This window comes from Heloderma suspectum, chromosome 1, assembly GCF_057233095.1.
Source record: "Heloderma suspectum isolate Gila_16-S chromosome 1, 16-S_ref, whole genome shotgun sequence".
NCBI classification, from domain to species: domain Eukaryota; kingdom Metazoa; phylum Chordata; class Lepidosauria; order Squamata; family Helodermatidae; genus Heloderma; species Heloderma suspectum.
In genome coordinates, this window is record NC_139458.1 from 200,281,257 (window position 1) to 200,299,667 (window position 18,411).

General features: G+C 40.5%; 1 long non-coding RNA gene across 4 annotated transcripts in view; it reads left to right on the forward strand.

Moving 5' to 3' along the window:
* LOC146358618 (uncharacterized) overlaps positions 1 to 18,411 on the forward strand; it is a 179,900-nt gene that overhangs the window by 21,126 nt on the left and 140,363 nt on the right. For 3 of the 4 annotated variants that reach the window (XR_014785194.1, XR_014785192.1, XR_014785188.1), the window contains exons 3-4: positions 10,359 to 10,575; positions 15,624 to 15,734. This is a non-coding gene — a long non-coding RNA (uncharacterized LOC146358618). The remainder of the gene's footprint in view (positions 1 to 10,358; positions 10,576 to 15,623; positions 15,735 to 18,411) is intronic. The other variant, XR_014785185.1, reaches the window with a different exon arrangement.

Below are 18,411 nucleotides of genomic sequence, written 5' to 3' on the forward strand. Positions count from 1 at the left end.
TTAGCTTTGCAACACAGTTTTAAAATTTTAAATCGGACACTTGGTTCACATGTTACAGCTTAAATTAGAAAAGTTAGAAAAAGATGGCTTTGACCATCTTGATAACATCAAAAGTTTAAGCAACCAATCAGAACAGGGTATCAGATGAAAATACAGTCCAGAGACATACACCTTTCAAAAATCATAATGAAATTTTGCCACCTTACCTGATAACAATTTTTGGTCTGGCCCATAGATTAGTTGGCATTAAATGGAAAAAGAGACAGGGCTAAATCCAATGTTACACTAGTGGAATTCTGTTCACACAATGGGAATTTCCCTTCTCCTCCTCCTCCTCCTCCCTGCATGCCCCCCAGTTCTGCTCTGGAAGGCCTCCCAACTCTCCTGAGCAAATCTGGGGTGCATGTGCATAGGGAGCTTCAGGTGGGAGGGGAATTTGATCCACCAGTGGTGACACTATTGGATACAACCCGTAGAGACAACTTTATAAAACATATGTGAAGATACTGATTTAATTAGGTTGCTTTCTGGTTATCCAGTCTTTCAGCTGTAGTTTAAAAAAATCTGGAGCAACTATTTTGGCATAGGACAGTTTGTTGTAAGGAAGATTTAACAGCTTGTTATATACTATTTATAAACAGAAGTCACTTAGAGTTCAGTAGATATATTTAGGATCAGCATTTGTGCATGGTGTTGTAGCTAAATAAAGTAATACTAGAGCAGCTTACTAGAAATGTAAGAAACTAGAATTCAAAATTGTCATTTATTATTAGTGAAATATAATTAAAGACACATTAACATAATTATGTAAATAGGGTATGCCTAGACTTTGTTTTGCTTATTTCAAAAATGAAAGTAATATCTTTTACAAACAATTCTAACTATATGTTCATGTTGTAGAATATTATTTACATATATTCCAGTGCAAACGTTCTGTTTTATTATTTAAATCTGCATTGCTTGTAATACTATATTTTCTGGGCAAAACTCATGCAACTTTCAGTGAAAATTTGCCAGCAGGCTTAAACATTTAAGAGGTGTTTATGCTATGTCCTATGATGTATCAGAATATTAACAGGAGATTACACCAAGTAATCTAATTTCTGATTTGCATACCTCAAGGTATCAGTAATATCTGGAAAAATGCTAGCCTGTCAGTTTAACATGTGCATTTTATGGCATATGGTAAACTAAAACCATGGTGACCATTTTTGTCTTGTTGATCATATGGATGAAGATGATCATCTGATAATCTGTACTAATCACTCTGAAATAGCACCTGTGCAAAAGGCAGTATAATAAATACTATTTCTGCTGTATTTGCTTTTCTAGAAATATTTTCTATTTAAAAGTGGTTTAATGCACCTAGCTTAAAAAGAAGCAGAACATCATGAGTCTCCTTTTGTAGTGATTTTATTTTGTATTTAATTGTTATTATTTTATTTAATTATGGAGTGTAGCCACATAAACCAAACCATATTAATATTAAACCCTATTAAGAATATTTATATTAAGAATATTCATATTCCAAAATGACTAAAAATTCCAAATATAATACTTGTTAGGATTAATGATAATCTATTTTTAATATTTTCACTAGTATTAGTATATGGTGAAAAGTGATTTTATATTTCCTAAAAGATGCTTGTGCAATGCTATTATTACAAATAAACCAACTTTTTGGTCATATTGTTTTTACCAGTATATAGCTTCAAATGTTGAAGTGAATACTTTTACATTTCTGTATTGTTTGAAAAAACCCTATCAACAAAGTATTTTATTATTTCAGGTCAATAGGTAGTATCGACTAGGAGAAGTAGATCCAGGTTTCCCATTGCTACTCTTCCCTTCTAAAGAGACTTTTAAGGAACTGCCCCACATTTAATTGTTCCAGAGGCTAGGGACATTGTTACTCCTTGTCTGGGAAACAAGAAGATGCCAGCTGGTTGACTTTTATGGAAAAGATAGAGCTGTCTTGCTTCCAGGCGTCAGCAGCACCCAGAGGCCATGCTGAGTGTAGAGACCTATTGAAGGGCTACACAAATGACATATCGGTGAGGTCTTCAGTGGATTGAGGCCCATTTAGAAATGAACTGGAGAAGGATAAAAGAAGGGGTGAGGTTCTTACATCTTGACTAGCCATTTCTATTAATATAATAGTGACCCAGTTGTGTTGCATGTTATCATATTTTGTTAACTTGTTTGAAGTATATTATAGACATTGGGGTAAGATGGCCAGTTACACATCACCAAAAAAGAACACAAGAGGACACAGATTTACATGAAATTTGCATGTGTGAATTAATATGTATAAGATGCACATTTATAAATAATTACTAGAATTTAAATAGAAATGCATTGTTTCTCACCATAGTCGGAAAGATTGTGACCCGGTGACCTGTGTGTGTGAGGCCTTGTCCCAGTTTGGGGTGAGCTATAGACTCTGAATCAGAAGGAGATGCTGCATAATCAGGTCCAGCTGTAGGAAGCCAAGAGCCAGAGAACTCAGTGCTACCAGGTCTCCCACTGGCTTGCTAGCCAGGAGGGGCAGAAGCAGGATGCTGATACAGCCTGTCTATCTCCAGAGCTGAGAGACCTGACCTTAACGGAAGTTGCTTCTCAACCAGGGGAGCCTTCCATGGGAACAGGGCAACAGGAGGAGGTCTCCCCAAGAGAGATTGGTTCAGGGGTGTCCTCTTTATGGTGTTGTTAATTAAAGAGGGTGGAGCAGAGGCATCCTGTGAGATGCAGCAATTGTCTAAGAGGTAGGTTTCCCCGCTAGGATCAAATGTCTGATATTGATCCATAGTGGTCACTCCCCTGTATTTAAGCCAGAGCCTTTAGCAGTAGTCTTTGCTAGAGATAACCTGCAACACTTCCCTACATTGTATTGGACTTTCTAAACTTATTGGTATTTATTCTGCCAGCTTATTGCAGGACTGCTTACAGTTTTGTGTTGCTGATCATGAACGGAACCTGGTTTAACTCTTAGGTTGAGAACTGTTATCTGTGGATTTTTATTTGGGCTGTAAAGGCATAAACCTATTGACTGGAATTACAGCAATAAATGGTTTTACCGTGAATTGGGCTTCGTCTGGGAAATCGGGTCCCGACAGTGTGCTTACTCAATATCCTGTCCAGGAGCTAACTGTTGAGGGGTAACTTCAAGGCCCCTTCTTTCCCTATTTATGGTTCTTTATCTTCTAAACTGGACTTGGAGTGGACAGTTCTTCAAATAAAGGACACCTTCAAATAGATGACTGTCCTCTCACAGCTCTTCAGATAGGACTGTCCTCTATAAAGTAGGACATCCTACATTGGGTGCCCACAAGGACTCATGAGGGGGATTAATGGCAGGTGAAATCCATTCCTCCAATAGCGCCTTCAGAGCCCCCAAACCATCCCTTCTGCTATACTACTTTAGTTCCAGTTTTGTACTGCTCCTCCCCACCCCACCCGTCCTTCACTAAACCTGTGCTCTCTATTCTACAACTTGTGCACCATAGCACTGTAGAACCAGGAAGAGGTTTCACGGCCCTGAGACTTAGAGCTTTTCTACATGAGGCTGTTAATCACTGTATCTATTTTTGGTTTTGTCACAGAATTGAGAACTGAGCTCTACACAAAGAGCTCTTCCTTTCCTGCTTTTCTGCTACATAACCTCTAGGTGGTGCTGTACTATAGCAGAATAGCTCAAATACACAAGTAGGAAACCACCCTTTCTTTTGCTTTCAGAAATAATACTGCATTTTCTCAGCTCCAACCCCCCCCCCCCCGAGAAAGTGTTCTTACAAAACAGAAGCAAAACTGGAGGATCATGGCAGTGTCTAAAGAACACGTTAACAACTGTGAATAAGGTATCATGAGTGCGCAATAAATGCCTTGTGTAGAAAAGCTTTTAGCAGTACAGCATAGGGGTTTAGCCCTCCCCTCCTCTCTCTGCACTGTATGGGAGAGTTATAGGGAAAATTGAGATCGGAAGACCTGTGCCCCTACCCCATTTCACAGCATAAGTAGTCCATGGGAGCTAATTTGGATTGGAGGAAGCATTTTTCTATTTATCCCATTTAACCATCCAAAGGACCATTTTGAGCTGTGAAGGAGGCAGCCCCCTCTCCCTGCCCCCTCCAGCAACTTTTAGGATCCTGTTTTAAAGAATTAGGTTTGGGGAATGTGTGCCTTCCCCATTAGGTCCTAAGCCACTTGTGTTTTTTTCCATATAATGATCACCCAGCACACTGAGGGCTTCTGTCTGCCTTCTGCCCTTCTTTTGTGGTCTCTGTGACTCATACTTTGGGTTTTGTACCTGCACAGAGCAACGTTCATAACATTCCAGAGTGGGTGGGAGCCCACCACCACTCTCCTCTGCGTGTGCTCCTAAGCTCAGTTCTCACCTTCCTGCTCAGTCCCTTTTGTCCACTGCAGTATCCTGTAAGAAAAGTTTTATCAGGTGCAAGAAGATGGCTGTGGCTTTCTCTTCTGGCATCCCACCCCTAATTCCATCATTGAGAGAGTGTCACAGAGCAAGGGCAAATAGAAGCCTCAATCAGCGCCCATTGACAGAGGGGAAAAAGCTGGACTCCATGAGCCATCATATCTATTCAGTGGTGGCCTTAGCCCTAAGAGTTTCCAATTATGAAGATTGCATGGCAGCTTATCAGCAGTTTTGTTGGAAAAGGCCGCCACCTTTTTCAACCACCTTCCAGAGGATCTGAAGAACTTGGCTATGGTATTCCAGGCAGAGGCCTACCCACTGACAGATGAGCAAATTAACACTGCAGGCCATGTAGTAGATTACAGCTTAAAGGCCATGGCAGCCATGATCTCTCTCCACCATAATACTTGGCTCCGTTCTGCAGGACTCAACCAGAAGGCCCATTTTTAGAGTGGAAAACCTCCTGTTTGACAGAGAGGGACTCTTAAGCGGCACTACCGATAAAATCCTGGATCATGTCTAAAATGATGCTGACTCCACTTGAAAGTAGTCACCAAGATCTAAGAGGACAACATGAATTGCTTCCTCATGATGTTGTGATGGCCCAGACAACTGTAGTTTGCAACCCTACTCCTATCACAGCAGATGTTCCTCTGACTTTGTGCATTCCAGATCTCCTCACTCAGGATCAAGACAGAATTTATCCTCAAGTGACAGTGTGGTGCATAACCCCGTGCGATAGTTCCCGTAGGATGTACTTGCATCCTAACTGCCACGTGGCCAATTTGAGAGTTTTTTCCACATTTGTACAGGCTATAGGACAGTGACCTGAGGGCTGCAATATCACATTGATCCTTGATTTTCTCCTATCCCTCAAAAATAAGGGGCTCACTTTATCTTCCCTACGAGTTTACCTGGTTGCAATTTCTCAGTATTACACTAAAATTGGTGGAGCATCAGTTTATTCAAACCCAGATGCGAAGTGGTTTCTTAAGGGCTTGGCTAATCTCTATCTGCCTGTAACACTCTTGGGCCCATCATGGAGCTTCTCAGTGGTCTCACCCAACTAGTAGCCAAACCCTTTGAACTGATGGCCATCTGTGATATTTGCCAATGTACCATGAAGGTGTCATTCCTCAGTGTGATTATTTCAGCATGCTGAGCCAGCGAACTCTGTGCTCTGTGCCATGATCAACCTTACTTAACCTTCCATAAGGATAAGGTTGTTCTTCATCCAGATTTATCATTTATTCCTAAGGTTGTTTCCCAGTTTCATATGTCTCAAGACATTGTATTACCTGCATTCATGCCTAAGCCTACCATCCCGTAGGAGGTGAAGCTTCACTTCCTAGATGTTTGTCAAGCCCTTTATTTAAACTTTATTTAACAGGGACTGGCCTGCGAGCTCATATTACGCCAGTACTTTTCCAGCTGCACTGGCTGCCAGTCCATTTCCAGGCCCGATTCAAAGTGCTGGTGTTAACATTCAAAGCCCTTAACCGCTTGGGGCCAGGTTACCTGAAGGATTGCCTCCTCCCATATGTGCCTGCCCGGACCTTAAGATCATCGTCAGCAGCCCTTCTCCATGAGCCCCTGCCAAAGGAAGTGAGGTGGGTGGCTACTAGGAGGAGGGCTTTTTCTGCTGTGGCACCCCGGCTCTGGAATGAGCTCCCTAGTGAGGTTCGCCTGGCACCTACATTGTATTCCTTTCGGTGCCAGGTGAAGACCTTTTTATTTTCCCAGGCATTTTAGCATTTTAGCTTTCTAAATTTTTAGCTTTGCTGTTTTAAATCTGTATTTTAAACTCCTGCACTGCTGCTAGGTTTTATTGTGGTTGTATTGTTATATTGTGGTTTTAATGTTCTATATATTTTAAATTGTTTTATTGTGTGTTGTTTGGTTTTAATTTTTGTGAACCGCCCAGAGAGCTTCGGCTATTGGGCGGTATAGAAATGAAATAAATAAATAAACAAACTTGCAGTTCGCTGCTCCATTCCATTTTCCCCCCAGATGTCCAGTGTGGACCCCCTGTATCCCCTCAAAGGTTTGTGAAGTGGATGTTGTGTACCATTTTCCTGGACTACCAACTCATCCGCCTTCTGGCTCCTGGCACATATGTAGCCACTCCACCAGGGTTATTGCTTCCTTGATGAGCAGAGGACATCAGAGTCTGAAAGGCTGAATCTTTGACCGTAATCAGGCTTTACATCCAAGATGACTATTTTTAATTCTCTCACTGGTTTCAGAATTAAAGCACAGTAGTGGTATATTTTAATAACTGCCGCAGACTTAGGTGGCCAAAGCAACAGATAGTGATACTATCTTGTGGAATAACTGCTGGCTAGCAATCTTAGTGGCCTGTAACATGCAGCAATGAGAAGTGAGATCAAAAGCAAAGTATATAACTTGTGTCACAGCCTGCCTACCCCAATGTCCCTTTACAAATAGCAGAATATATTCCGGTTTCTGTTTATATGTTCTGTGCCATGTCCAGATTGTATTCCACACTGACAGTCTTCGAAGAAAACATTTCAGTACTGCTGAACTCACATCCTGAGATACAAATGTTTCTATTGACAAATGACTGTTGTAGAATTTTGCTGAGTAAAGTCATTTCTGCACATGATCAGTTGGCCACCTGCAACTGTTTGGGGATTATTTGGGGATACTAGTAGTAACTGAAAGCTTTGGAATGTGTGACGAGCTAGAAACCAGCTGTGCCTTCCTCAGCTTTTTCCAGGTTTTAAGATACATGGCTACTTTTGTTCATTTTTGAACTTGTAGGCATAATAAACTCTTAACCCTTTCATTGATATTGTGTAATCAGAATGGTGTTTTGGTCAAATGTAGTACAGTTATGGATGAGGTAAGAAACAACTGGATGACCAGATAACTTCCTTACCTCCTGTCACTGTCATTTTGTCATATCTGTGTTGCTTTAGATTGTCAGGAACCCACTGGTGTGTAGATTATGATCTGACACAGTACTGACATCAAGGAATGGTAGCCACAGATAACAGTAATGGGGTGAAAGCCATTTCTGTCCTTCCACTGATGGAATGGTATCTGTCTGTGGAGCAGATTTTCCCTTCCCACTGCAGCCCCATGGGCCCCCAGAATAATCACCTGAAGGTTCAGGGACCCTCTGAACCAGATTTTGGGGGAGCATGTGGGGCTCCTCCAAAAGGGACGAGGAGAAGATTGGGAATTCTTGTGGAATGAGCAGAAAACCTGTTCCCATGGAGTGGAAAACTGATTCCTCAGGTGCCATGCTGGGTTTTCTGTGCTAAAAGAGCAGTACTGTTGCTTTTGCAACACTTGTTTGAAACCTTTTGCTCTTTTGCAACCATGTGCAAAATAAAGACTTTTGAGAGGCCAGGGAAAAGTAGATCAGAGACAGTAAACACTAGCTACAAAGATAATTCACACTCATAATGTCTCTTCTACAGTCACACCTCCATGGTATGCCTGTCTACTGGATCATCATACCAATTGTACTGAGTTCATACAGATGAACACTTGAGTATTGTACACACAGATACTGATTTCCATTATGGTAAAACCATATACAATGAAAATTCAGCATGGGGTCAGCAGTGAGGAATCAGTTTGTACAGCCATTCACACAATACTTTGTACATAAGGTGTTTATGATGTTCGTGTATGTATACATTTTAAAAAGCTATATCCTTCCTTTCTTTTGCAACAATATGTATGTAGAAATATTGCATGTAGACAACATAAAATGTGAAGTGGCTGTTAATGAAAGTCAGAAAGCCTGCTAATGCAAATAGTTCTGCAAATCCCAACTGGCATTCAAAAACATATAAAATATAAGACCTAATAAAAAGAGTGTCTCATGAGCCATATTAATTCAGTAAATATGCTGAATAATGATCTTGTGACAGAACATTGCCCTCAGCACATTGCTGTCTGTGGTTGCATGGAACAACTAGATCGTTGATCATTCCCTTTGTTTCTTGGTTTGTTGTTATTTTAAGATGGTGCCACATTGCTTGTGTATGGCTGACATACTTGTAGTATGTTAATATTAAGGCTTTTGTCCTGTCTAGATGTCTATGTCATTTTTGCTTTTTAACATATGGCACACCCTTGGTGAAAGGCTACGAAATCTATTTCAAGAGACATCAGTGCTATTTATACACTAGTTTTGAATCTACATTGTTCACACAAATACCTATACCTTATACTTGCTACTGAACAGTCTTTCAGCATAGAGGCATCAACCAGTAAATCAATATACCAGGTGGCCCAAAAGTAGGTATACAGTTGTTCAGAATGTTGATGGGAAGGGGAGAGAATGTGTGAGTAGAAGATGTGTGGGTGGAGTCAGAATGACAGTTGGGAAGAGTGAGTTACAGGGAGTGACAGTTAAATTAGTTAAGTGTAGAGAGTGAGGGGAGTGAGACCCTTAAGGAGGTATACAGTTGTTTAGTTTTTTAGTTATTTTTTTTACTGATATTGTGAATGATGGCAGCAAACTTGAGTCAAGAACAAAGAAAGTGAATTCTAAAGCAGTACTGGAAGACTGAAAATGCTGAGTGGCTGCGCACAGCATGGCAAGAAGCATCTGACACTCCTCTACCAACACATCTGACAATTTATCGTCTTAGAGATAAATTTGAAGCAACAGGTGCAGTGGCTAATGCACCAAAATCTGGACGTCCATGACAGAGGAAAATGAGATGAGAGTCGCTCTGACATTTGTGAACAGTCCGAAAAAGTCCACACGACGTGCATCTAAGCAGCTATCCATACCTAGAACATCCTTGCAATGCTTAATGCATAAATTGAAATTGAAGCCGTACCGTCCAAGACTGTTTCATGGTCTTCTGGAGGACGACCCAGACCGTCGGTTGCAATTCTGCGAGGTGATGCATAACCAAATCTCTTAACGAACCAGACCTTCTTGATAAGATTATCTGGTCAGATGAGGCTTCTTTCAAGTTGTCAGGCCACGTGAACAGGCATAACTTTGTGTATTGGGCAGATGAAAATCCTCATTGGACTATCACATCTCAACCGAACCAGCCAGGCGTCACAGTGTGGGGTCTACTGTCCAGCAAAGGTGTTCTGGACAGGTTTGAGGAATGTTGCAACGTTGATGGAATACATTTCGAGCACTTACGAGATTAAACAGTGTTAAACAAATGTAAATGTAATAAACAATGTAATAAAATGCAAATAAACTATACAGTATACCTACTTCTGTGCCACTCTGTATAAAGCAGAGTAGTAGGTTGCTAATCCATCATTTCATGTAGCTGCTTAGATCCTTATAGACTTTGCACTCTTTATGCCAATATAAGAAAGCAAAAGGCTTTGTCTTGATGACAGATAGTTGGATGGAAAACCTCTAAGGAATAATCTAAATGGTGTAGAATTGTGAAGCGTATCTCACCCTTCCATTTAATTCCTGCATAAGCCAAAGCCAAGCATTATATTTTAGGGCTTCTGTAGACTGAGATGTAAAACCAAGGTCCTGACCACTTGTAGCTGTTAAAATTCCTATGGGACTCATCATAGAAGTATAAGATGTTAATGTTAATATCCTGGCCAAATTCCAAAAGGGATAATTGCATTCTTCCTACCTAAATTCTCCCTGCAATTTCAATTAGTTATGGTATTCTTCTTCACTTCCTTTTTTATGGTGGGCTGCACTCTATACCATGAAGCAGTTGTTGTATTTCATTCCAGAAGTAGCTGTGTTTCAGTAACTGATTAAGTGATCGCTGTGCATAATCTGTAGGCATTATTGGATGAAGTGGAACATGTAACTGTGAGACCATTATACAGCTGTAAATTCTTTTCATTTTCAAGTAAAAGCTCAAGGTAGTAATCCAAAATTAGCATAAGCAGATACAGCAATAAACTGTTTTATAATTCCATTCTTCCCACCCAGTAGCTGGAGCAGGCAGGACAAGCAGCAGAATGGGAGAACATAACAGCACCTGGATGAAACAGAAACATGATTACTGCTGCCGAAAGTGTGCCTTCTACTTCAGCACTGCTGAGTTCCATTCTCCTGTCCTCCCCACCCACACCATTTCTCCTTCTTGCTTCAGCCAGCAAAACATGGAGTAAGGGAGACCCCAACTCCTACCCATACAAGTAACAAGGTGATTTTTATTTTTTTTTAACTGAAAATATCTACATATCTGCTGAAGCATCTAAGAGATGTGTGTTCTGTTGTTACATACCAGGAATAATAGCCCTTATCCTGATGCTGCTTTTTTCTCCCCCCACCTCCCAGTCCTTCCCAGTATCACAAGTTTAAGATAGGTAAGAAATTACACTTGCCCAGGCTCTGGGCTCTATCTCACGTCCATCAGCTGTAGTGAGCAGAACAGCAAGTTAGGAATGTGAGGACCTCCCCTGCAGGTGGCTTGGGACCCTGCATGTTTTCATTAGGGGCAACATTTTCAACCCTTGAGTATCATATTGAATTTATTCAGTAAAATTAGTCTGGCAGATAAATATTGATCACAAGTTTTTCTTTTGTGTATCACAATTTTTGCCTAAACTGATCCATCCAGGATTCAGATTGCTGAGGGACTGTCTTTAGCTGAGTACTATCTGTGACAGAGAAGCCCTTTTCTGGATACATTTCATTTTATTTATTGTATTTATATTTATTTTATGGATTTAAACCTGCCTGTCAGGTTTAAATCCATAAATGACTACTTGCTCCAGTACTCATGCATTCACAGCATATGCACATGCCAAAGAAAATCATTTTTAAAATATTAAAAGGGAGGAAAGTGGGCCAATAAGGCAGAACAGTTGCTGGTCCACTACACCCCAACCTGTGGTTTCCAGAAGATCACTATCGATATTCTGCCCACTTACTGTAAGTTTGTATTCCTTTTAAATGTGATGTATTCCTTTTAAATATGATGATGAATATGGACTTGGACTGGGATAACTCAAACAATGCCTCTTCTTATATAAGCACCGCTTCACCATGTGCTTAGATCATATCATCCCTTGCTCTAAGTACCAGGGTCATCTGAAGCTGATGGTTACAAGGAGTAGAACTTTCTCTGTAGTTAACAGCTGATTTGTGGATGCTGGCTAGGCCTGTTCCTTTCTTTCTTTCTGGAAAATAATGGATACTTTTTTCATTCCAAAAGGCTTACAAAATGTACTTTTATAATTTTTGTAGGTGTACGTATGTTCATTGGGTATTTGTTAAAAAAAAAAAGACACTTTTGTATATGACTTTTTGCAGTTTGCAATTTTCGTTGTTTACCTTTACTGATTTCACATCCTCATAGTTTTAAAGGTATAAGGAATCACTTGTACATTCTGCAGAACACAAACCACTTTAATTTCCTCTTGTTTTAGCTATTTATAAGACTACTTCATTGGATTCTCATAAAGAATACCTTACTGAAAATATGTACTGTATCCATATCTACCCCCTTCATGGATCACTGCCTTGTTGTGGCGAAGGGGCTTGCGTTAACTCAGTGAAGCCATAAGCTATGCCGTGCAGGGCCACCCAAGACGGACAGGTCATGGCAGAGAGTTCTGACAAAATGTGGTCCACTGGAGAAGGAAATGGCAACCCACTCCAGTATTCTTGCCAAGAAAACCCCATGGAACGTATCACAAGGCTAAAAGATATGACGCCGGAAGATGAGCCCCTCAGGTCGGAAGGTGTCCAATATACTACTGGGGAAGAGCAGAGGGTATTTCCAAGTAGCGCCAGAAAGAGTGAAGCGGCTGGGCCAAAGCCGAAAGGACACTCAGCTGTGGATGTGTCTGGTGGTGAAAAGAAAATCCGATGCTGTAAAGAACAATATTGTTTAGGAACCTAGAATGTCAGATCAATGAATCAAGGTAAGCTGGAGGTGGTCAAACATGAGATGGCAAGATTGAACATCGACATCTTGGGAATCAGCGAACTAAAATGGACAGGCATGGGCGAATTTAATTCAGGTGACCATCATATCTACTATTGTGGGCAAGAATCCCTTAGAAGAAATGGAGTAGCACTCATAGTCAACAAAAGGGTGGGAAAAGCAGTACTGGGGTACAATCTCAAAAACGACAGAATGATCTCAGTACGAATCCAAGGCAAACCATTCAACATCACAGTAATTCAAGTCTATGCCCCAACCACTGATGCCGAAGAAGCTAAGGTTGATCGGTTCTATGAAGACCTCCAACACCTTCTAGAACTAACACCAAAAAAAGATGTCCTCTTCATCATAGGGGACTGGAATGCTAAAGTAGGAAGTCAAGAAATCACCGGGATAACAGGCAGGCATGGCCTTGGTGTACAAAATGAAGCAGGACAAAAGCTAATAGAGTTTTGCCAAGAGAACACGCTGATCATAGCAAACACTCTTTTCCAACAGCACAAGAGACGACTCTACACATGGACATCACCAGATGGTCAATATCGAAATCAGATTGATTATGTCCTTTGCAGCCAAAGATGGAGAAGCTCCATACAGTCAGTCAAAACAAGACCTGGAGCTGACTGTGGCTCAGATCATGAGCTGCTTCTTGCAAAATTTCGGCTTAAATTGAAGAACGTAGGGAAAGCCACTAAACCATTCAGGTATGACCTAAATCATATCCCTGATGAATATACAGTGGAGGTGAGGAATAGATTTCAGGGATTAGACCTGATAGACAGAGTGCCTGAGGAACTATGGACGGAAGTCCGTAACATTGTTCAGGAGGCAGCAACGAAATCCATCCCAAAGAAAAAGAAATGCAAGAAAGCCAAGTGGCTGTCTGATGAGGCTTTACAAGTAGCTGAGGAAAGAAGGGAAGTGAAAAGCAAGGGAGAAAGGGGAAGATATATCCAACTGAATGCAGAGTTCCAGAGAATAGCAAGGAGAGACAAGAAGGCCTTCTTAAATGAACAATGCAAGGAAATCAAAGAAAACAACAGAATGGGAAAGACTAGAGATCTCTTCAAGAAAATTGGAGATCTCAAGGGAACGTTTTGTGCAAAGATGGGCATGATAAAGGACAAAGAAGGCAGGGACCTCACAGAATCAGATGAGATTAAGAAGAGGTGGAAAGAATACACAGAAGAACTATACAGGAAAGATCTTAATGTCCTTGATAGCCATGATAGTAATGTCCTTGATAGCCATGATAGTGCGGTCACTGAACTTGAGCCGGACATCCTCGAGAGTGAAGTCAAGTGGGCCTTAGGAAGCATTAGTAACAACAAAGCTAGCGGAGATGACAGTCTTCCAGCTGAGCTATTTAAAATCCTAAAAGATGATGCTGTTAAAGTGCTGCATTCAATATGCCAACAAATTTGGAACACTCAGCAATGGCCGCAAGACTGGAAAAGGTCAGTTTACATTCCAATTCCAAAGAAGGGCAACGCCAAAGAGTGTTCAAACTACCGCACAATTGCACTCATTTCACATGCCAGCAAGGTGATGCTCAAAATCCTACAAGCTAGGCTTCAGCAGTATGCGAACCGAGAACTACCGGAAGTACAAGCTGGGTTTCGAAGAGGCAGAGGAACTAGAGATCAAATTGCTAACATTCACTGCATCATGGAGAAAGCAAGAGAATTCCAGAAAAATGTCTATTTCTGCTTCATTGCCTTTGATTGTGTGGATCACAACAAACTGTGGCAAATTCTTAAAGTGATGGGAGTACCAGACCACCTTACCTGTCTCCTGAGAAACCTGTACGAGGGTCAAGAAGCAACAGTAAGAACCGGACATGGAACAACCGCGTGGTTCAAAATTGGGAAAGGAGTACGACAAGGCTGCATATTGTCACCCTGCTTATTTAACTTATATGCAGAGTACATCATGAGAAATGCCAGGTTGGATGAATCAGAGGTCGGAATTAAGATTGCTGGGAGAATTATCAACAACCTCCGATATGCAGACAATACCACCCTAATGGCAGAAAGTGAAGAGGATCTCAAGAGCCTCTTGTTGAGGGTGAAAGAGGAGAGTGCAAAAGCTGGTTTGAAACTCAACATTAAAAAAACTAAGATCATGGCATCTGGCCCCATCACTTCCTGGCATATAGAAGGGGAAGAAATGGAAGCAGTGACAGATTTTATTTTCTTGGGCTCCAAGATCACCACAGACGGTGACTGTAGCCATGAAATTAAAAGACGCTTGCTCCTTGGGAGGAAAGCTATGGCCAACCTAGACAGCATAGTAAGAAGCAGAGACATCACCTTGCCAACAAAGGTCTGTCTAATCAAAGCTATGGTTTTCCCAGTAGTAATGTATGGCTGTGAGAGCTGGACTATAAAGAAGGCTGAGCGCCGAAGAATTGATGCTTTCGAACTGTGGTGCTGGAGAAGACTCTTACGAGTCCCCTGGACTGCAAGGAGGTCAAATCAGTCAATCCTAAAGGAAATCAACCCTGAGTGCTCATTGGAAGGACAGATACTGAAGCTGAAGCTCAAATATTTTGGCCACCTAATGCGAAGAGAAAACTCTCTGGAAAAGACCCTGATGCTGGGAAAGACTGAAGGCAAAAGGAGAAGGGGACGGCAGAGGATGAGATGGCTAGATAGCATCACCGATGCAATGAATATGAACCTGAGCACACTCCGGGAGAGTGCTCAGGACAGGAAGGCCTGGCGTGCTATGGTCCATGGGGTCACGAAGAGTCGGACACGACTGAACAACAACAACATCCATATCTACATTTTTTTTCTTCACACAGTCGGAACCTCCAATTGTGTGAGGAAAAAAATTATAGATATGGATAACCAGATCATTGTTCTGACTGCACTTAGTGGACAATCAGTTTCAATTGATTGTCCATTTGAATGTAGTCAGAAACAGCAGTCTGGTTATCCATATCGATAATTTTTTTCTTCACAATACCCTTGTTCAAAATACTTAAAATAGTAGAAAACTAGTCATCTCCCTGTTTTTTCCTGCTACATGTTTGTCACTTTTAGACTGCAATCCTAAACCCACTTTCTGTGAAATAATGCCCCACCTCAGACCCCTTAAACACAATGGGACTCACTTCCTAGTAAATATGCTTAGGAATGCGCCATTAGTCATCCTTGCTCTTACATTTGTACATATATTTTAATCCTCTTTTTAGTTTTGTGTATTTTGGGGTGCGTATTTGCTGTTTTCTGTACAAACCCACACTTCCAATTGGGTATCTCTTTCTCACGAAATAAATCTGACATTTTCAGATCTGAGGCCTTCCAGAGGCAAACAAGACAAAGCACCATGATCCACTGTCAGGGCATGAGCTGTAGAAACCTTTGCAGTCCATTGTCAAGAACAAGCATCACAAGAAACAGGTACTTTCATTTAGTTCATTTTGAATTTAGTAAAATACAAGATGACTGTAGTATTGAAACAGTTAATAATATTTTAGGAAGGTGTGAAGAACAGATAAATGAAGAGCAACTGGAAGGACAGCTCTGAAGCATGCAGTGTTGAATTTGGGTACTGCCCAATATGTTGGCTGATGCTTGGCACTGATAGTAACTGAATAAGGTCAAAAGTTCTGTATGTTTATTCTTCTTGTATGAGGCCAGCAGCCGTAATAGCTGTCAGCTGTGATGAGAGATAGAGCCTGTAGGAAGAGCCCATCAGAACAGGCCTGCCCCAAATCCTAGAATAGGCTACTCTACTTAGTCATTTATATTGACTTCTTGAAGCAGCGCAGGACTGTGGGAACTTTCACCTTCACTGGAACCCCAGAGCCAATTTATGACATCAGATAAAACATATGACTGATCACAGAAGTGCCAAAGTGTTATATATCCCTTGTCATAGATCTGTAAAATTAGATTCATGCTACATATAACCTGCACTGTGGAATGCTCCAATAAAACATTGCAAACATTATAATCATCGCAAAAGCCACTGTGATAAATTATGCAAGTTGCTTATTTTGCATGCTTCACACGGTGTGTGTGTATGTATTATAGATATTATTTCTGGAGAGGGTTCCCCCCCCCCCAGAATTTTGTATTAAAACCTGCTTTTGCGGGGAGGGGTGTGAAAGACTGAAAACAAAATATTGTTGAGAGGAATCAACTGTAAGAGCAAAGCATACGATTAGGATTTTGTAGTCATGTGACTTATTCCTGGATGATGCTCTGCTGGAAATCAAACCTGTCTCAAACCACTTGTATTGTCTCTCATTTTAGTAACAATTGTCAAACTTTAATCTTTAGTCATATACCTGAAAGTGTTGTTCTACATTGTTAATACGCCAGTCTTGTTTTTTCTCAATTTTTAAGTGGGATTTAACATTTATACAGAGTAAATTATAGTCACTGAATACTGAACACTGTCAACAAATTAGAGTTTAAAAATACATTTTTCTATAGAAGGCCACAAATGCATAGCTAATACTTTTATTATAGAAGAGAAAAACATATATTCCCTCTTAGTGACAGACCTGATGGGCTATGTGTATAACCTGCATTCTCTAAACAATACAGTACTAGTTTTTATTCATAAGTAGGGCATTGTGGCTCAGATGTAAAAGCAGCTGGGATTTCATTTATGCTGTAAAAGTAATATCTTCTCACCTGAAACTGTTTTGATGCAAATGATCAGCATTCTGCAATACAGAATTTTTTTCTTTGTAAATCAGAACTATATCAACCCTCCCGTATGGTATTAAATAGTAAAGCTTGATCATAAATATTCCAAAATCCCTCTGTATACAGAGCTACCCTGATACTTTGGTAATATTTCCTGTTTACTGAAGTCTTCCCATAACAATTTTTAGCCAATTTGATTTTACAGTTATGGATGCTGAATGTTTTAAATCACTCTCAAATACGTCATCATATGCTATTCAACAAGGCTTAAGATCCCAGACTGATTCCAGAACTAACATTTGGATCTGGAGTTAGCTGCTGAACTAGCTATTTACATGTCACTAGCAAAGCACCACAGCCAATAATTAGCCACTCCTTTTAATGTTTGGAGTCCTTCCATTTTTACTGATGGCTAAGAAAGGAAGTGAATAATAGCATTAGACTTTGCTGCCAGATATTTGGCTTATTCCATTTGGAAGATAGTAGAAACTGAATTACTAAATAGGGACAGACATTCATATAATATGCATAATATTGAATGGTAAGAGAAACAATTCTTAAGCCATTTTCCTAAGAAGTAAAATGTCAGTTGTCACAGAAGACAGTGTTGATACTGGGAAAAATTAATAGTTTGTTGGCAGGATTATGGACTCAGATGTTTAGAAAGCAGAAATTTAAGAAGACCTTTTGTGGACATAGTGATAGCCATGGTGGGAAGTGGTTCTGGCATGAATGTATACTTCAGCAAAAGTAGGGTGAAGGTAAATATGAATAATAGCTAAACACTTATAAACAGGTGCAGCACATTTTGTCTTCCCTGGAGGCTTGCCACTGTTATAGGATAGCTCAGCTTCTGTACAGCTGGGATGGCAGTGATATTGAATGCACATCACTCTGTTTAAGGCACATAAATGAATATGTCCTGGTAAAGTCATATTAGAGGTGCTGAAGCATTTAACCAAATTATAGTGTGTTTTTGGAAGTGTTTCATTAATAATAATATGAGTTTTCTCTGCTTTTCCTGTCTTTTATTTTTGTATGTTTGCCCCAGAACATTTTAAATCAACATGGTATTTAGATCTGCATACCTAACAAACGCAGATATAATATTCAAAACTATCTTAATAAAAGAACTCCCAGACTATTCTTCAGATACGCACTTTGCATTGTAGAAGATACAAATATCTAGTGCTCCATCTACATGGAAACGGAATGAGAAGCACTTTCTGGTTATATCCAGATTTTCATGAAATTGCTTTGGTCCGTCAAGAAAAGAGGAGAATACACTACCTAAAAACCCACTTTCATGGGCCACTCAGCACTTGAAACCCCCATACTTCTGGGTTGGGTGGACGGAGTAGAACTGAATGTCATCAAACATTTAGGTGCTGTTCAGTGAATGAGAAAGGCTTGTTCC